Source organism: Panthera pardus, unplaced genomic scaffold (assembly GCF_024362965.1).
Source record: "Panthera pardus isolate Hobbes unplaced genomic scaffold, ASM2436296v1 HiC_scaffold_8, whole genome shotgun sequence".
NCBI classification, from domain to species: domain Eukaryota; kingdom Metazoa; phylum Chordata; class Mammalia; order Carnivora; family Felidae; genus Panthera; species Panthera pardus.
In genome coordinates, this window is record NW_026527013.1 from 142,587,903 (window position 1) to 142,607,980 (window position 20,078).

General features: G+C 36.7%; 1 protein-coding gene across 5 annotated transcripts in view; it reads right to left on the reverse strand.

The window, feature by feature from the left end:
- The window catches only part of GRM8 (glutamate metabotropic receptor 8), a 759,959-nt gene that overhangs the window by 59,146 nt on the left and 680,735 nt on the right, over positions 1–20,078 (reverse strand). The window lies entirely within an intron of this gene.

The window sequence follows — 20,078 nt, forward strand, 5'->3', positions numbered from 1 at the left end:
TGGAGGCATCAAATCAGGAAGCTCCACATGGGTTGTTTTGTCAAAGCCTGAGGAAACTCAGAATACCCAAACTCAAAAGCTTTGACTTCCCATCACTGGCTTTACCAGCCTCATTTCAGGTTTAGTATTTTTATTTTATTTTATTTTATTTTATTTTATTTTATTTTATTTTATTTTATTTTATTTATTTTATTTTATTTTTATTTTATTTTATTATTTTATTTTATTATTTTATTTTTTTATTTTTTTTACAGAGAGAGAGAGACACAGAGAGAGAACACGTGTGTGAGCAGGGGAGGGGCAGAGTGAGAGAGAGAATCTCGAGAGGGCTCCATGTGCAGGGCAGAGCCCTCTGTGGGGCTAAATCCCGTCACCTGGGATCAGCCAAAATCAAGAGTTGGATGTTCCATTGACCAAGTCATCCAGGCGCTCCAGGTTTAGTATTTCTTAAACCAGGACTTCTCAGGGAAGTTCAGGGCTGGGAATGACAGAACTGAACCATGCAGCCGGGAACTGCAGGTTCCCAGAACCGCTTCCCAGTCTGCACTAACACTGTCAGTATAATGTTCACCTCCAGTCCCTCAACTGACCGCCACTATCAGGTCACAGTCTGTGCTTTCCTTGATCAGCCCCTCTCTTCTCTTCTCTTTGCTTTTATCCTTAGACAAATGGGTCTGAACTCAGGTGGAACCTGTTTTCTGGGTGATAAAATAAAGAAAAAGAATGAAAACACTGAGGAACCAGGTAGTGAGAGGAAGGAGGTTTAGAGGCCGGTAGGTCCACAATGAATTCTCAATCAACCTAAATAGATTACATACCATGCCAAATCCATCACAGTCAGAGGTGTATATTATGAAATGTACAACTCTCTTCATAAATGAAAAGTGCCCACGTACAGTGTTTTTCAACATTCTCTCAGGGTGTGTTGAGAACACTATTTCCGTGATCAGGTTCTAAAAAGAAACAACATGGGGAGAATAGAGTTGGCCTTGTTCCTGCACTTATGCACTGGTTCATTACTTCCACAAAAATGACCTGCCTATCTACTATGTGTCAAGCACTGTGCTGGGTACAGGGAACACAGAGATAAAGAGAAGAGGATGCCAGGCCTCAAGGAGCTCTGTAGTTAGTCATTTAAACGGCAGTGCTGCAGAGGAGTTTGCGGTCCATCTGATTGTGTTTCTCTGGTTGACTTGGAATTGCAATACCAACAAGCCATAGGACTTCACCCCCTGTGGGGTAAGGTGTATTTCCATTTCTGTGTGGTTTTATAGTAGCCCAGTTCGATGAAGGTGGAGAGGATGCTTAAAAGGAAGGTGTACAATAGAGTTTAAACAATTCGGACTTCGGAAACTTTAGGCTTCAAAGCCAGATCTGCATACCCAAAGTCAGTACTATATATATATACAAAGGCTTTTAAGAATGCACCAAATCTGTAACTTTCTTTAGTGTTGATACCAGTTTGAATTAGTATCACTAATTTATGAATTAGCTTGAGAAAGAACATTATGATCCACAAAACTGCCCTATTGTTTTATTCTATAATTATTTAAGGAACTTATCCTGAAGTAACAATGAAAATTGTAGAAAATCATATTTAGATAAGGAATTTGTTTCCAACGTATTTATAATAGTGAAAATTCAAAGGAAGTAATGTCTACTATCAGGAAAAAATTTAAATATACCTGGTATATTACTGGATCCATAGATGCTATATTACATAATCTTCTTTCAAAAGTGTTTAAAACCTACTTTTGGAAGAAAACGTTCTCTCAGATTACAGCAATTACTTTAGATGGTAGGATTTAAGTGCCTTTGTTTTTCTTTTTTCCATTTTTCCATTTCCTATAAGGTGGGTGTTTTATATTTATAACTAAAATATATACTTTGTGGGGCACATGGGTGGCTCAGTCAGTTAACCCTTGGACTTCAGCTCAGGTCATCATCTTGCGGTCAGTGAGTTCGAGCCCCACATCAGGCTCCGTGCTGACAGCTCAGAGCCTGGAGCCTGCTTCAGATTCTGTGTCTCCCTCTCTCTCTGCTCCTCCTCCACTCGCACTCTGTCTCTCTCTGTCTCTCAAAAATGAATAAACGTTAACAAAATTAAAAAAATAAAGTATATACTTTGTTTTAAAAAAGGGAGATTATCACACTAATGAACTTAGAAGATATGGAAGGCAATTCATATTTCATTGCCCTTTTCTTTTTATTGTTATATACATTTGTGGAATAAACACATTTTTTAAATTTAGTATTTCTTTACTACTCAAGAAAAAGTGCCAGTAAAGAATATAAGCCAATCTTGTCTGTGCCAAATAAATAAGATATTTAAATATGAAAAAGAATGCAAAGATAAAGCAGCTTCACTCACTATGCACATACGTTTATGTAAATTAAAATGTTTAATGTACAGCATATCAGCTTAATATACTATGTTTCAAAGTGTGCATCCCTATACTTTAAACATATTTTAACATTAAACATACTTACATATTCATTATTATTAATATTATAAGAAAATTGGTTTTAAGGAATGGTATGCCATGTCTGAAAACAGCAGAAAATCACCCAAGGAGTCACCGACTATACATAATATTTACCTACTGTATTAGTTTCCTATTGCTGCGTGACAAATGATCACAAACCCAGTAATTTAAAATAACATAAATTGATGTTGCAGTTCTGGCAGTCAAAAGACAGAAATGGGTCTCCCTGGGCTAAAATCAAGATGTCAGCAGGGTTGCTTTCTTTCTGGAGGTCTCTCACTGTCTTCTCCAGCCTCTAGAGGCTGCCTGCATTCTTTGGCTCAGGGTCCCCTTCCATCCTGAAAGCCAGCAATGGCCAGTGGAACCTTTGTCAGGTGGCATTACTGACACCATCTCCCTCTCCGTATTTAAGGTCCCTTTTGTTTACATTGGACTCACTTAGATAACGCAGGATAATTTACCTATTCTAAAGTCAGTCGATTAGCAAGCTTAATTCCCCTTTGCCATGTAACATAACACACTCATGGGTTCCAATGATTAGAATGTCCACGTCTGTGGGAGACCTTTGTTCCAATCACCACAACTATTAGTCATCAAGCTTTAAAGTCACCTATCCAAGGAACACTGGTCTATTTTGATGTACTTTTTCTTGTAACTTAAACTCATATTTGCACTGTTAATTAATGTTCTTGTGCCTTAAATACACACATAAAGCTTTACTAAATTCTTACAGCAAATAATTTGAAGACTTTAACTTCGTGTTTATTTATCTTTGTTTCATAAATCTAGTCTAATCAACCTAGTATAGAGTTGCCTGACAAAATACAGGACACCTAGTTGAATTTTAATCTCAGCTAAAAATAAATAATATTTTGGTATGTCAAAATATTGCACAGGACATATTTATACAAAATAATTATTCATTGTTTATTTGAAATTAAAATTTAACTGACTATCTGAATTTTTATTTAATTAATCTGACAGCCCTACCTTATATTTTTTTTTTAAAAGTAAGTTTGGGAAATGACTTAATATATACTGAGCTGAGATATAAAATGGAATAGATATATTTTTTGCTTATCAGCACTCCATACAGAAACAGAATATTTTAATATGATAAATATTTATAATTTTCCTTCTATACATATAAAATTTTCCAAATTTGCTTTACTATTCGAAGGCATTGAGATTTCAGGATGTTATGGTAAATTATATTTTAAAATACAGGTATGTAGCTCTTCTTTTGTTGTTATTATATGTGTGATTTCATTTCAGCAGTGGGAGAGATTAGTTGAAATGGACAAACTATTCGAAAACGAAGGTAAAATATTGAAACTGTGGAATAAAATATGAAAAAGGGAATTTTAGCTATTCAGAAAAATAGAATCCCTTTGTAAGCTATGGTTTGCTAAAAAAGCACTGATAAAAGAAACTCTGGACATTGTTCCCCTGGAGAACTGAGAGAGAATTTGTGGAATCATCTGGTAAGACCTCTTACAGGAAACTAAAACCCAAATATGAATGCAATTGATGATATTGGAATGGTTTCAAATAAAAGCTGGAGTTTGTTCAGATTTTAAATGACTGAAAATCAATATTTGGTTAACAGGAATCAGAAGGAAGCATGCTTCTTTGGCATACGAGACTAACCTAAGCAAGCATCCATGCCTTCCTAACACACAGTAGGAAACCAGTAGTGAAGTGGTAAGAAAAAGGACCCTTTGGTATAATACCAGATCATATAGAAGAGTTTTAAATTACCGTAATATTCTGAAAAAGAGAATGTGAAGCAATTTGAAAAAGAAGTAATGCTTAAGGAATTTATAACATGAGGGTTGTAAATTCAAAAATGGTTTGACCTTTATATACTTTATCTAGGAATTATATCAAAGTGAATTTCACTATCAAGGTATTTTCCATTGACTGACATTAAATTGAGGCTGTTTTCCTCCATAAAATATATCATTCATGCTTTTAATCATATATTACAAATACAGCAATTATCTTTTTAATTTTTAAAAAAATTTTTTTTCAATGTTTTTATTTATTTTTGAGACAGAGAGAGGCAGAGCATAAGCAAGGGAGGGGCAGAGAGAGAGGGAGACACAGAATCTGAAGCAGGCTCCAGGCTCTGAGCTGTCAGCACAGAGCCTGATGCGGGGCTCGAACTCACAGACCATGAGATCATGACCTGAACCAAAGTCGGATGCTTAACCGACTGAGCCACCCAGGCACCCCACAATTTTCTTTTTAAATCACACAGTTAATGAGTATCTCCTGATAGAATATATTATTAAAGAGTGGGGAATAGGACCAAAACAAACAAACAAACAAAAATAAAAATAAAAACAACTTATAAACAAACTTGTAACATCTCCTCTAGTACTATTTAGAGTCATATTGCAGTCATAAAAATAATTTGACTTTAAATACAAAATCATGAAATAATTGGTATTGAATAATTAGGCCCAATCTATTAAACCAGATGAAAATATGAAACATCTATTATCTGCTTGGGACTAGGTCTACACTAAAAGGATAGGGTGCTATAGTTAGGGCAGATTTACATAATAAGAATATAAACTTAAAATGTCTCAAGCACCCAAATGCATTAGCACAAAATGTAGAGAAGGAAGAAGATGCAGAATGTCAAAGCAAGACTTGTATGTAACCACCATACCATGCTGCCCCCATGCAACTAGACTGAATGCAATTTAATTTCTCAGGATGTTACTTAAATTAGCGCCCAATTTCTAACTATTACACATTGTGGTTAGAATTGACCTTAAAATATTTTCTGCACTAGAAATATGTCCTTTATGTTTCAAGACAAATATACACATATTTCTCTGTTGGTCTTATAAGGTTCACCACCAATAGGAAGAAAACTCTTGTCACCTACATGGTTTCCATACTTGAATTAAGTCTTTAAACTATCATAAATTACTTTTCAAGAGAATAAGAGCTTTTATATTTTTCAGTTACAAAAGAACTTGAAAGCATCAGCTTTCTTCCACTGTCCACAGGATGAGTGAAATTAGGGGAAAAAAATAAAATGGGGAAAAAAATTCACAGGTATACAAGGAAACTTAACTGACTCTTGCTACCAACGCTATGATTTGTCACAAGAGGGCTACTTAGTAGACATAATTTCCTTCTCTCTTCCTAAGGCATTGTGGCAGAGGGATTTATGATACTGCATTGACTAGAAGTACAAAGAAAATGTGGTAGAAGGGGATAAGGAACTCACTAATGTGAGGTGAAATCAAAATCAATCTCTAACAAGAGATTACTTCACACATTAACTTCTCTGGGGTCACATCAAAGTCTTCCAGCCAGTGGCTCATGTATTTCTAGCTGGGGAAATGATCTGAATGATAAACAAGGAGTAATGATGAATAGAATGTTCCAAAGAAAAGGTACATAAAAGCTAAACTAGCAAAATCAGATGAACTAGAAGATGTCTACTGTCGGCTGTATCTTATAACTCTCCCTTCTTGTTTGTTTTTTCAACTAGAGAGCAAAGAAATTTATAAATTAATGTGGAATATCGAGTATTGAGTTGCCTTTTTCATTTTCCTGCCTAAGATATCTCAGTAAAACTGAAAGAAACATATGGTGTGAGTACATGCCCCATAGGGCTTTTTGGAAAAGTAATTCAGATTCTGGATCATACTTCTGTATCGTGCTATGTTGATGTGAATGCACTTGATTAAGGTTTGTGAGACCGATGGCTGCCTCAAGCACATTTGTTTTCTGAAATGCTTCATGCATTAATCTGCATCCTTCGCTACATATACATAATAATTTTCACATGCATTTGCTTAAAAGTTAGGTCACTCCTCCAAGTGCTTGGCCATTTCTTATGTAACTGGCAATTTTATAATGAGAGCATCTTAGAATTAGGGACCTCAGAGAAATGTGAGAAAATCCTGGAGGCAATTATTCCCTAGGCTCTAACATTCCAAATGAGGTTGGAAGAGAGGTTGCCTAGTCAAGCCCTCGTTTTATAGATGAGGAGACTGAGTTTCAGGGAGATAACTTGCTTTATCAACGCTACGGAGATGTGAAGGAGATAAGAACCATTCAGCCCAAATATATCCCCACTTTTGTCTAACTCACTTTCTGGCACATACTGACTCAGAATTGGCTTGAAAATGTGTATATCATTTTCCTGTTCATCTAATTCAACAACAACCTTTTAGCTGACAACTATTCGCAACTTACTTTGACAGCCATTGTGGGGTTAGCAAGAAGTGAGAATCAGGAAGAACACAAAAGAATTATGCTTATTCTCTCTGCCCAGAGGGTTTGTGGAATACAATCATACATACAACCATAGATGCATAAATGCTCCAAGAACACAGAACACAAATTTGGAAACGTAAAATAATGGATACCCAGAGAGAGTCCATATATGCTCAGAATCTGTAATGTTTTGTAAGTTAAAGAAGATTTTTATGGATTGGTTGATTTGGTAAGAAGACTGGTTTCATTGAAATGACAGGCTGTAGTAGAAAGACAAGATTTGAAAAGTTAATAGTCAATAGGAAATAATTTTAGTTTAAGAACCCTTCATAGCCAAGTTCTGGGACCTAGAAGTCAAACTGTAAACTGCTTGTGATTATGGATGACTTTGCTTTTTGCTTTTCGTGTTTTTCAGTTTCCTTTTATGCACATGTTAACTTTAAAAAAAAAAAAGAACCCTTCCTAGCATCTTTGGTAACAACTATAACAATTTTTATTTAGTAACTATTCTATAATTACCAGTTTAAAAGGGGTCTCCCCTATTAGATGCATGAAGGTAGGCCACATCCCTCAATGTTCTCAGCATTGAGCAGAATAAAGGTGTTAAGTAAAATTGACTGACTGAGTAAATATTTTTTAAAGAGTGACAAAGCAGAAGAAGCATATGGAATAACATCAGATGGCAGAAATCTAGAAGTCACTCTCAAGGTACAAGTCCAGAAGGTCAGCTTATGTCACTGAAGAAGCCTTAGAGTAAGGATTTGACCTTAGAAGTGGAAAGGAAAGAATGGATCTAGGAGCAGTTTCAAAGGAGTAATATAATTTGTTGACAGAGTATAAATGAGAAAAGGGAAGAGGAAATCTTGTGCTAGCTCTCAAGTTTAGAGCTCTGAAAAACAGATAATGTTGATACACGAGGGGAATAAACATGAAGATTACGCATAATGGAGAATATAAAGCAGCAGCTAAAATCATGAGACTTGTAGTCAAACACAATAGGTTCAGCCCCAGGCACACCTCATGGTCGCAAAAATTCTTAACTTCTCTGCTTCTCTTAGAGATGAAAGGAGATCATTTACACGTAAAGCGCTTAGCCTGGTTTTTGGCACATAGGAGGCATTCACTAAATAGCGATTGTTTCAAACATGATAAATTTGGGTTTTAGGTATCTTAATTTCACAATTTGGGTTTTGGATTGCTTTCAGATTCTGGTTTGGGATTGTTTAATTTAACATTTGTGTGCATGTAAAAGAGCAGGCACTAAGAAAGCCGTTCAAAACCATGAGTGTAGCTTTTATAGCAGAAGCCATGTGAATGACGAGGGCTCGACGGGAATGGTGCCTGGGAGAAAGGCCAAAATCAGGGGCAAGTTGAGCAGAAGGAAGATGAGATCAAGGAGGCAAAGAAACACCAAGAGATGCAAAGCGATATGGCCTCCCAGAGTGCAGGGGAGGGGATAGAACATAAGATGGTGGTATCATTGCAATCACAAATGTTTGCGTGCTCTCTCTATAAATGCACTGTAAAATAATAAGTGTGGTAGAAGTAGTTTGAGAGCTTTCTGTGGAGACATATTCTTTATGATGCTATGGTATGGACTGTCTCTAGTCATTGCTGTTTTTCTTGCCACCTTCTACACATATTTTTCTTTTTCATTCCACATATAATTCTTTATTTCATGCTTTCAGTTCCTAACCAAATGTTCAATACATTGCAGTTTGATTGGACATTTTAACACGAGGAAAGTGTTGTGTTGAAGAAAGGACAGTGCTACAGTGATAAGCTGCTGATGTAAACACTTTATGGGTTTATGACAGGCTCACAATCTACCAGTACTATTTTCAATTCAATTCAATTTGTGTGGATGAGAATTTTAGAGAAAAACAGCTGGTAGGAGAAACATATGACATTTAATCTTGCCTGAGAACATGAAATCTTCTACAAAGCTGTATGTATATGGTGTGTGAAATCTGTGTGTTGGTATACACTCGCAAAGGTTATACTAGGAGCTGTATTCTACAGGATTTGGGCCAACGGACAGATGAAAACATTACAGTCCTTGGTATTTTTCTGGAGATAACTTGACTGCGCAAATAACTCAGCGAGTCTAAAATTCCAATGAGAACATTCAACTGATTGCAATTTTTGAACTAAGAAGATTTTTTTTTTCAAAATGAGAACAACCTCCAGTCATCCTTAACAAACAAACAAATAAACTTACAGTTAGTGGTGTAGGTTTTGATTGGTTCAAAATCACTCCCTGTGAACAAGATTTAGAACACTGCTGCAATGTAGAACCTTGCAGATTACCACATGGATTCACCACATCACATTGTAGAATTATTTTAGAGAGAAAAACATATAATTGAAATTTGGCTTCTTCAGATTTTTGTATGCAAGGTGCCCAAAGTTATAGAAAAAGGGGATATATAGTAAAGGAAAGACTACTGACTGAATCTGGTCACAACCATGACAAACAGAAAACCAAAATTACCCTAAAATTTGCCCAAGATTACTGGAATATAAAAATCCATTTAACACCCAAATTTACATAATGACAAAAGTGATGATATATTTAAATTGATTAATAGTCATTTAGAAATGATTTAACTTTTATTTCTAACAAATTTGCTTTTTCATTTCAACTATCAAAATTCATTTGAATGTTGTAGCAGATTTGGTTACTGAAAATCATAGTCCACCAGAGATTTTTTTCCTCGTATCCTTACCTTTGCCTTTATCCCCACAAACTGATTTTTTTACCCAACTTCACTATTTTGGCCCAAATATCCTTCTCCATACTTGGTTAGATGCAGTCATTAGCAATTGAAAAGAATTGCTTTCCCTCCTTTAGCTCAGACCAGAGGAAAAACCACAGACTCTTGCTTTAAGTTTTTTTAGACAGAGTCCTACTGGCAGCCACAGAGAATGTTAGGAATCACAAGACCAAACAGTGCCAACGCTTCACCTCCTACTCTGTCTTCCTCCATTCCCAATTCAATTGGAAATGAGTCTCTTCTATTTTCCCCTGCCACATGTCAAGCCCCCAATATATCTTGCCTAGATTTCTTCAATAATCTTGCTATTGTCTTTTCTCTTATCCTTGCACACTACAGTTCATCTGACTCACCACTGGGCAGACAAATCTCACAAAATGGAATTGTGCTGAGAATACATCCATGCTCAGAAACATTCAAATATACTTCAGTTCCTAGCAAATGCAGTACAAACTTGGCCTAAGTCCCACCACAAAATGGCTGCCAGTTATCTGATCGTATTTTATGAGTAACAATATAATTTAGTGCCCAAAATACTTTTTCAGGATAACAGGAGTGATATTAACAACAGGGCACGTTGGGATGGATAGGTCACCCACCTCTCCCTGTGACTATGGTGAACACTCCTTTCAGTCACAGGTTTTACACACTACCTGTTTCATTTCCACCTCTTTCATGCAGACTTTTTTGATCCCTCAAAAGGATATGCTACCTTCCTCCTTCTCTGTCTGTGGCCCCAAGACCTCAGAGTAGGCACTTTGCCTCAATTTATGTTATTCTGCCTTGTATTGGTCATCCATGTGCTTGGTTTGGCCCCCTTCTTGACCCTAAACAACTTGATAGCAAACTTCTTACTCATCTTTACTTTTCTTAAACACCAAGCAAGGGTCCCTTCATATAGCAGTTAACACATATTTGTAAGTTAATTTTTTTTTAACATTTATTCACCTTTGAGAGACAGAGAGAGACAGAGCAAGTGGGGAAGGAGCAGAGAAAGAAGGAGACACAGAATCTGAAGCAGGATTCAGGCTCTGAGCTCTCAGCACAGAGCCTGATGCGGGGGCTCAAACCCACAAACCATGAGATCATGATCTGAGCCGAAGTCGGATGCTTAGCCGACTTAGCCACCCAGGCACTCCATTTAACAAATATTTCTAACCAAATGTAATCACTGACTGTAAACAAATATTTAAATTGTGGCCCTTAAAAATATTTATTTAGTAATGGCATTACTAAATCCTAAAAAAGAGGGAATTTATAAACTGTGACGATCAAAAAATCTCATGTCATTTTACAAATTCAAAATCCCTCACTCGTTTCTGCATCTGAAAGATTTTCACAAAATACACATTACATACCAAAAGCCCCAATATGAGAATATGCATTCATGTTGTCTTAGAAAGGTTTTTCCTGAGACTTTCACTTAAACTTTTCTCTTGCAGTCAATTCTATGTTTATCAAGTAAATTTATTAAATGAAATAAAATCTAAGTATTTCTCAAATAAAAACCCTCCATCACCCAACTTCCCATATCCTGATGCTATTCTAGAGAATTAACACATTTTAGGATGTTTTTTGTTTTGTTTTATTTTGTTTTTTCTTGTGGTTTAAATCATGCACTTATCTCTTGGGTTATCAATTTTGGATTGTATCTGTTGACTGCTCTCAGTAAAAGGTGAGTGACTTAATATGCCTACACAACTTCTCTATTGCCCCTCTTTAGTCATCACCCAAGTTTTTAAAGTTGTGTTAATATTTTTAACTTAACAGGGCTTACAATATTAATATTAATGAATATTAACATTCATTTCCATATTTCTGTATTTCGTTTCCAGATTTCTTCTAACAAAGTAAGTGATTTTTGTATATGGCTACTGAATGTTATTCCCTTCAGATTCATCCAGGTAGCAAGACTGGGCTTGCAGAGAAAGAATAACCATAATTACTAAAACTCTACCTTTTAAAGGGTAATTAGACACTAGGGTCCAATAGATCCTTTTATAATCCCTTTTTAAATACCTTCATTTCTTCGAGGTTATATGAAATGCCACTGTTACTCATCTCATATCAGATATGCTTTTCTTATTTTGTTGGATAACATCTAGAATAATTCATATATGAGATATGTAGGCATCAGATTTTCTGAGCCACATACATTTTTAGCCTCACATTGATTGATAGTTTGGCTGGCTATACAATTGTAAGTTTAAAATACTTTCCCTTAGAAAGTCTTTGCTCATTGCCTTCTAGAATCCAGGGAGGCATATGAGGTCTGGTTTTCATATCTTGTATGTATCTTTTCTCCCTTCAAAAAGTTCTTAGAATTTTCCCTCAATTAATGCAATTTTACTGAGATGTGCGGGCCTTTCGATTTTAAAAATTGTCTTTCTTCAATTTGTGAAACTTCTAGTTTTTTATTTTATTTTATTTTGTCTGGCCATTTCTTTTCCTTCTTTGTTTCTTCTTCTCCATGCTTATTAGATATACTTTAGAATCCTGCATCCATTCTCACAGTGTGCTTTTTTAAAAAATATATTTTTTTTTAATGTTTATTTCTGAGACAGAGAGAGACAGAGCATGAGTGGGGGAGGGGCAGAGAGAGAGGAAGACACAGAATCAGAAGCAGGCTCCAGGCTCCAGCTGTCAACACGGAGCCCGACGCGGGGCTTGAACTCATGAACTGTGAGATCATGACCTGAGCCGAAGTCGGCTGCTCAACGACTGAGCCGCCAAGGCACCCCGCGGTGTGCTAACTTTTGCTCAGATTTCCTTTTTTCACTTTGCTCCTTTTCTTCTTGGTTCTTCCTCTGATTTCACCCTTCAGATTTCCACTCTTAACCCAAGCTATCCCGTATTTACATTCAACTGTTCAGCTTTTTATTTTCACATTCATATTTTAATTTCTAGGGTCATTTTCTTATTTTCTGATTGATCTTTTCCACAGCAACCTATGCATGTGTGTATGTTCAATATTCTCTGGATTCTCTCTGGAACACTCATTAAAATTCTGTTGTTAACAATTCTCTTGCGTTTTCTGAATTACCCCTGGTTTTGTTGTGTGTATGTGTGTGTTTGTATGTGTGTATGTGTCTTTTTAAACAACGACATTGGGTCTTCAGTTACCACGACATCCTTGGCTGTTGTATGATTATGATGTAGGGCCAGGTTGGTTGATAAGGATTATTGGTGGGGTCCATTTTCCTTGGATGGGAGGGCTGACCACACACCTGTGTACGTTGGTGACAGTTGTACCCAGCTGGCTTCTCTTGAAGATGCATGGATAAAGGCATACAAAACGACCTACCACAGGAGGAACTTTATCTAAGAGCTGAGACCTTTATCATATCTCTATCTTGTATAGAAGATGTATTTCTTATTGCCCACCTGTTCATGTCTGTCTGAAATAAAGTTACTTCAAATTCTGCGTGGTTTCTTTCTTAGTACCTTATACCCACACAAGTAGACTAACATAATCCTACCATCAGATAATTCCCATTCTTGAGAGTAGAATTCTCTAATACCTGTAATCTTTCTCCTTGTTAAATTGGAGCAGAAAGGAGGGGACTCCTGGGTGGCTCAGTCAGTTAAGCATCTGACCCTCGGTTTCAGCTCAGGGTTCATGAATTTGAGTCCTCATTGGGATTCTCTGTCTCCCTCTCTCTCTGCCCCTCCCTTGCTCACTTTCCATCTATCAAAATAAATAAACATTAAAAAAATTTTTTTTAAATGTTTATTTAAAATGTTGGTTTAAAAAAAATTTTTTTAAATGTTTATTTCTGAGACAGAGACAGAGCATGAGTGGGGGAGGGGCAGAGAGAGAAGGAGACACAGAATCCGAAGCAGGCTCCAGGCTCTGAGCTGTCCGCACAGAGCCCAACACGGAGCTCGAACTCAACAAGCCGTGAGATCATGACCTGACTGAAGTCGGTCGCCCAACCAACTGAGCCACCCAGACACCCCAATAAATAAACATTTTTAAAAAGTTGGAACAGAAAGGGAAAGTGAGAAGCTCACTTGGACTAGCTATTTCGAAATGTAGCTTTTTAAATAATTTTGCTGATGGTCACTCCCATGCCCATGTCCGGTCTTTATGCTGACTCCAGGGTTAGAAATTATTTGAAACTGTCATGGTAAGAACCATTTGTGTCTCTTGGGTTGTGCTTTCCTTCTTTCAATTTCTCTATAAATCATACCCATTTGACTTTTATTTTTCAGACTTTTCCCAAATTGTTCTATCTTATCTTGGCTCTAAAAATATAATGGCTTCTTCCCATTTTCTCTCTTTCCTGTCCTCTTTTTCTTCCTTTTTTTCTTTTTTCTTTTCTTTCATTCTTTTTTTCTTTCTTATTTTTTAAATTTCACTGTTGCCTTAGAGGGAAGGGATATATATGTTCATGCCAGCCCATATTGTGAACCAGAAGCCAGACTAAGTTTCTTCTTTTATATTTCTTTTAATGATGCCAATAACTCTGCTTTGCATTTATTTTTGATAAACTGGAATTTATACTAATATTTGGTTAAATATTTTCTACACTTTTGGGGTGGGTGGTACTAACCCATATGATACTGCATTTAGAGATTTAAAAAATAATTTCATAACATACAAATGTGATATGGTTACAGCCAAAAGGAACTATTTGCTTGCAATCTGCTCTCCCTGGCACCCTGTGTGCTCCATAAGATATAAGCATCTACTGAATCACGGAAAATGCAATCTGAAGTTATACAAGTAAATTAGTCACTGCATTCTGTACTATCAACAGTCTGGGGTATCATTAAAGTTCTGTCTATATAGAAGAAAAATTTAGTCTATTTGTATGGCATTCCCCCAGAACATTTCTGAAATAAGGTCATGGTCACTATGACTGAAAAAATTCATACTTTAGTCTTAATCAAATCTAGTAGTCTAGATTTTTAAACATATTAAGAAAGCTAAACCATTTTAATGAGATGAGTTAGCTGTAGGACTAAGTTCCCAGGTTGACTATCTAATTGTATAGTTGATTAAATTATTATAATTTGGGCATAGAAAATTCAAACCCTTTGCAAATTCAATTTCAATTAAAAAAAAAAGATGAATGTGTAAATACTACAGTCTCACTAACAGCCAAATGTTTAAATTAAGTAGCCCGAGGCCTCACAGCATCCTCAGAGCCCAAAAAAGTAGGATCATGGAATCTAAGCAAGGTTCATTGAGCAAATATTTCTTTACACTGTCAGATAAGATAGGCATCCCCAAAAGAATTGCCCTAAATGTGTAAGTTGGCAATTTTCTGCAGTGGTAATATGGAGCACAACCGGAAAAAAAGTAATAAGCCTGGCTAAGGCAGCCTTCTCTAGGAGAGCCACTTAACAGGCTTGCCTACGCTGTGCCCTAGAATCTTCTTATTTCATTTTTTCCTTCTGTGTCTTCACAAGCATATCATTTTAACTGACTGCGTAAATGAGATTACATAAATGTTTTCTTTTCTGGTTGCTTTTCCTTTTCCCTTTTCTATTCGGTTTTCCCCTTCTGGAGTTGACTGCAACTCTGGTTTGGTATGCTAGTGCGGTATGACTCATCTCGTCTGGACACAATCTTCCACCGTACCTGAAATAGGTATCACGATAATAGATGCCATGAAACCGCGGCATCTATTTGAAGCCTTCAAAGGCATCTGCTTCAAATGACTGTACATTGACTAGGAAAGAAAAAATCTATCCTGTTTCCACTTCCTTCCTGTCGAAGGAAATGAAGCAATGCTGAGAGACAGGTGTGGCTGGAGAACTACTCTGGTCTGATCTATTCCAAAAATCACTTCCATCGTCGTTTAGGTGATATTGACAGGGTTCTCAGGCTCTTCTTTTCTCATCTCAACTTTTCCCTACAGCAGTAATTTTATCATTCTTTTCAGAACTACCTTTCACAGCTCTTGTTAGAGTTACTCACTTTTCAAATTTAACATATTTCAGCAATTGATTTCTGATGACACTTTCCAGTATTTCTGGCTAAATATAGGAAGTCAGTTACGCATTGCCGCAGGAACAATCCTCCCTTCCCATTCTCTGGGTCCTACAGATCTTGTTGCCTTCTTTAATTTACTTAATATGGATGATATACACCCTGGTGTAAATCTCTAATATTTTAGAAAACACATTGAGTGGGGGTGCTGCACAGACATGGTCTAAAAGGCTGGAGAAATTGAGACAACTATCTGGATAAATATAAATGTATTCAGTCGTTAAACACATTTTTTTTGAGACTCTATGCTGGCCCAGTCCTCAACTAGGTGATGAGGATATAATGGTGAGCAAAACCAAATAAGATCCCTGTCCTCATAAATTATAGCCTAATAATAGTAACAGCCAACAAGGAATGAACTTATTACATGCTAAACACCTGTCATGACTCATATCATGTCATTCTCAGCAAAACTACCCTGAGGTATCTATTAGTACCAAAAAACACACCGTAATGAGACAAAAGAAGCATTTGTTTTTATTGAAGTCACCCATCTTCCTGCCTTTTCTAGAGGATATGAGTAGGGCTGGGTACAGATGGCAAGTGACCGCTTTATATTGTTTTCCATGTGAATTTGCATTCTCCAGGAGAATTTATTACAACCTTCAGAAGTATAGCCCTTGCCGACATTTTCCCAGCCAATTTAGCAGGGTCAGGATTTGAACCCAAATCCACCTTCTCCAGAGCTTAAGCTCTTCCTTAGTCCCATTATCCATCTCTGTACCCCCATACTCTTCTGCCCTTCAACAGACAGATGCAGTAAAAGAACGAGGGAAGGATGATAAGACAAAAGTATTTGATTAATTGCACCAAATCCCATTTGTTCTCTGTATTCTAGACAGAACTAAGACAACTATAATAATTCCTTTTTGCCTTTCTCCCTACGTATTTAGCAGCCCTATTTCAGAATAAGTGATGACAACATTTTTTAAAAGAAATGAATATGGCCCATCATTAGAATGAGGAAACTTGTTTTCCTGAAAAAAAAGTTGTTGTAATGGGGATCACAATAAGATGAAGATATAAGATTCCCATTGTATCACAGTCTAATTGAAATCGTAAATAAGCATTACAGTATTATATAAGATCGCTATTGTGCAAGGCACTCTGTGGACACATTGAGTAGGCATTCACTGAGAAGGTACTACATGAAAGCCTCTATGTTAAGAGACATATTCACTCAGATATACATTAAATGGATACTCTTTCCCCTCAGGAATTTTTCAAGGATGACACCTGCAGGTGAGAGGAAGAAATAAAAGAGTGGGAGAGTGCTGAGGGAGGAGTCTAAGACAATTCCCAGGTTTCTGACTTGAGCTACTGGACCATGATGCACCAAGGGAAGAAAGGTTGCTTTCGCATATAGGCGTTTTTGAAATTTTTGAGTTTTGCTTTCTTTTCTGCTTTGAGGGTGTTTTGTTTGGTTTCCACCCAATGATCTGGTTGAAGCACTGTGCTCTTTGGAGCTTGGCAATGTCATAACCCTTGTCTGATTACCTTGGCTTTATGAGTGCAATTAGAGGTGGTAAAATATGTATTCCAGAGATTTCTGCCATCCTAACAGCCCCTCACCATCCCTGAGGATTCTTTTCCTGTCTATTGCACTAATTCTGTTTTATTATTTTTGTCTTTTCAGTACAATTATGAGAGTTTGCGTGAGTCCATGATCATGCCTCAGTGTGTCAACCCTTCCTTCACACCACTTTTCTATAGGAAAAGAAAATTCCACTAGGAATTAGTGGAATGCAGCCGTAGGTACAAATCTAATAAATGATGTCATTAATTTCTATTGGAAAAACATGATTCAACTTGATTTCAAAATCTGAGAAAAATAGTGGGAAAATTAAATGGTGTTTTATCATTGAATAAAGACTTACTTCACAGAGCTGTCTGTCTTTATGAATGCTAAAATGTACCTTTATAATTTGATTTTACCCAGGGGTTTTCCAAAACATCTGTCTAAATTATTCAACTGATTTTAGCTTTTATTCCTACTTCTGTTATAATTTCAGAGAGACCTGTATGGTTAGATGAGTTTTCTTTTGTAGATTACTCTAAGAAGCATAATTAAATGCATACCGAAAGAAATTCTGCTCTTCTGCTGTCTCCTGTGTTATGAATTCTATGTCACTGACATACAGTTACAGGATGCATAGCTCTCTTGTTTGCTTTCTCATCTCAGATCTGACTCCTCACCATCTTCCCCTGCCCTTGAGCCTCATCTTCTCCTGCCTTTGAGCCTGGCACCTTGCTCGTGCTGGCAGGCGTCAGGCAGGCATCGGCCGGGAGCCAGACTGAGTCTTACAAGGAAGGCTCAGGGAAGCGGACTGACACAGGCTCAATAATAAGCACAATACTGGACACAATGCTCAATAAGGATCTACTGAATTAATGGATGTGTGTACTGCCTGCTACAAACACTTCAAGTTGATAACGTGGGCTAATTGGCTGAGCATTAGAAATGAGAATGGAGGACTGACCAGCTCTTTGGTCCTCCAAGTCAATAAAACTTATATAAAGCCTTTTTTTTTTAGAGATAGCGAGTTTTATTCACTTTTAATATCGGTGTCAACTATTTTAGCAACGTGAAAAAGAAATCTTCTCGTGCATTTTGTGTACTGTTTTGAATAGTAAAGATATTTTGACAGAGAATAGCAAGCAGGTAGCAAATTTTATGTGAAGACTTAGGATGACACATAATTATATTCTATAAAATACCTCAGTAGCCAAATCTTAGCTTCTTAACAGCTCTTGATGCAGAGCCGGTCTAAATTCAGTAGCTCCTAAGACTGACTAAATAATCTAAGGACATTACAATGCTCTGAAGATTCCCACAATTTGTGTTTCTTAGTGAATTCTTCAGTCTTTTCCACATTCCATTATATCATGAAAACAAAATAAATCCACTTAACATATTTTCTAATTTGTCTCACAATGTGCTTCTCTGACTTCCTTTGATTCACAAAGCTAAGAAAGAAAAAAATGAATTGTGTCTAGCATTCAGTCAGACCTCTGTAGGCATGGAAATGTCTGTCCCTGAAACTATACACACAAACTCCAGGTCTCAGACACGTGTTCAGCGGCAATTAGGGCGCGGTGGCACCAGCCGTCTCTCCCCGCCCTCAGCGTATTCTCCTGCCCATTTTACCCTGAAATTCTTCCTTCCTCTGGCACTGCTGCTGAGGGACAGCCCCAGTTTAGCAGGATTCTAGTTCGGAGAGACAATGGTCACCTTTTTTCGACTACCTTAAGAATGCTTATTCGTATAATGCATGCTTGCACTGCTGTGATGATACTATCTAATTGCTTAATGTCGTACCATGATTTTATTTATTCTAAAAGTTGAGGCACTGAAAGACTTATGCAAATAGACGTATCATCTTATTTGTATTTGCTCTACCCCCACTGCCCTTGAAAGTCACAATGTGAAAAGTAAGAGTAGAGGATCATTTATAAATGTAAAGCAAGAGAGAGAAAAAGAAAAGGAAGTTAGATGTCAGAACTCAGGAGATTTTGTCTGGGTAAGTATTCATTACCCAGAAAGCAAAATAAACTACTTATGGCCCCTTTTCAGATAAAACAGTATATTAAAAAAGGCAGTCCTAGGTTCAAATACAAATACAAGTACCACTTAATGTTATTAATAATTCACCTAATGCAGACATTTCCAGACTCTGAAGAATATTGTTTTGCCCTGACTAGTTCAACTAACTATATCAAAACAGACCCAACAGACTTTGAGAGATTTATTTTCCAGCTCATGCATTCTCTCCTAAGTCAAATTTACAAGTTTGATCCTAATAAATTCCTATCTACATATGTCAAAATATAATGTTTATTGGGTTTAGAGCATCAAACTGCCTTACTTTATTTTCCTGCCATGTGCTTGGTCCTACATAAAATATTCATGGACTTCTATCAGACCACCTCACTCATGAAAGGTCACAGGTCTGGAACCCATGGTAAATTTTTTCTATTCAGCAGCAAGTTTGCTGAAGTACATTTTTTTTTTGTCCAAACATGGTTGAAAGCCACATTGATCTAGTAAGGGATGAATGCTCATACTAATGAGCTCTCTGTGCCCTTGTTGAGTACTTTTTCCTCTGAATTAGTTGGGATTTTAAGAGTCATGCATGACCTCACTTGGAATGTTAGAGACTAGGGAATGTAATTGCCCCCAGGATGCTTGATTTCCTCCTAACTTCTGATGACAGAGGGTGGAAGAATCTTTAAACCCTCATTCTGAGAGAATAACTTTTTCATACGCACATTAGGGCTGAAGGACTATTCATTCAGAAAGATAGCATTTGTCTTTGTTTTATAAAACAGCTTGTCTCCGTTAAACTACCCAAAGCTTGGAATTCATGTTTAACTTTAGTTCTCTGCTTTTCTGGACATAAACTACATGCATCCAGTTCAGCACGTATTCCCTTTCACATATAGATGTTCTTTACTTGCAGTGATTTATGTGAGAAAGGTTAATTGGAGATTCATGGCAAAAGAAAATTATTTTACGAGATTTAATTGATCTTCACGTTCTGAAAAATTCGAAACTGCTTTTTGTAA